The sequence below is a fragment of the Fukomys damarensis genome, unplaced genomic scaffold (assembly GCF_012274545.1).
Source record: "Fukomys damarensis isolate Sample0158 unplaced genomic scaffold, DMR_v1.0_HiC HiC_scaffold_23, whole genome shotgun sequence".
NCBI lineage: Eukaryota > Metazoa > Chordata > Mammalia > Rodentia > Bathyergidae > Fukomys > Fukomys damarensis.
Window position 1 is genome coordinate 47,065,035 of NW_022900935.1, and position 1,304 is coordinate 47,066,338.

Sequence of the window (1,304 nt, forward strand, 5' to 3'; positions counted from 1 at the left end):
GCGCCGGCTCCGCCCCTTAACCCGCCCGCGCCCGGAGCCTCTGAGGCCTGGGCCTCTCTAGGCCGGCGAGCCCAGTCGGAGCTGGAAGTGTCCACACCCTCCAGGATTCAGTCGCAGAGTCCAGGATAGGCGTCGGCCCTGCAGGTCCAGGCACTGTCCAGTGGGATGCAGCAGAAGGTGGCAGTGACCCTGGCGAGATTCTGCACTCAGCCCCGGGGCCGCGTTTTCCTGGCAGTCTCTGTGTAAGACAGCCCCGCGTTAGAGACATTTCGGTCTTTGAAGAAGCACCGATAAAGTGCTTCCTACGGTTGTTGTCAGAAGCGAAAGAGCAAAAGCACGCGTAGCCACAGCATACAGCAGGCGCAAAATGACGGGTTACCGTATTACTATTCCTGCTTAGTGTCAGCCCTCCCGCGCTGTTTATTTAGGTACCGGGATTGAACGCAGGACCTCATGTTTGCCAGGCGGGCACAGTACGGCTGAGCCAAATCTGCAGCCCCTCCGCTATTTTTTGATTGGTTTGCTTGGTATCCCGGGAAGAGTCGTCCCGCTTATTTAGGCTCTGCTGTTCGCGGCTTTCGCCCTGGCCCACACAACTGCCCTTTGCGAGGGTGTGTGTAGCTGTCTAGCGTTCCGTTTTATAGGGCAGAAAACTGAGTTCTGGATGTTGAATGGCTCACACGAGTCGCACGGCCTGGCTGGCAGAGGCCGAGCCACACTCAGTGCCTGGCGGGCAGGATGGTAATAGGGAACCTGCAGGGAAACTCGCAGAGATGACCTGAGACAGAATGCGGACCTTTGGTCCAAGTGTCATCTGTCTGCTCGGCCCCTGGAAGGAGCGTGGGCGCAGATAACATTTTGCAGACCGAGGCTTCCATCACAAGCACACGCGAGTCAGGAGGGGTTAGGACTCCTGACATTCAACGTCGCACCGTCGCGGGCTCGGAAATGAGGCCCCGCGCCTTTAAGTCTAGTGTGCGTCAGCGAGTCCCGCCCCGGAGGGAGTGCGTCGAGGCTGAGGGGGCGCGGCCTTTCCGTTATTGGCCGAGCCGCGCAGTGTTTTGGAACGTGAGAGGGAGTGCGGCGCTCGGATTGGTGCGAGGGCCTGCTTGTCTGTGTGCCTCCAGGGCCGGCGGCCGCCCGCGGGACCTCGTCGTTCTTCTCCTAGGTCTTCCACGTTCGGCTTCAAGGAGGAGCTGGGGACCAGAGCGTCCCCCGGTCGGTGCGCTGAAGCCGAAACAGGTATGGTCCATAAGGCGGCGAGGCGGACCCCTCGGTCACCCAGCCCCGGGCGTGGCCCGCGT

General features: G+C 61.1%; 1 protein-coding gene across 1 annotated transcript in view; it reads left to right on the top strand.

Annotated features, from left to right (window-relative positions):
• The first annotated feature begins 1,164 nt into the window (after nucleotides 1–1,164).
• Mief2 (mitochondrial elongation factor 2) overlaps nucleotides 1,165–1,304 on the top strand; it is a 5,528-nt gene continuing 5,388 nt past the window's right edge. The window contains exon 1 of the mRNA XM_010637437.3: nucleotides 1,165–1,242. The gene's annotated coding sequence lies outside the window, so the exon portion shown is untranslated. The remainder of the gene's footprint in view (nucleotides 1,243–1,304) is intronic.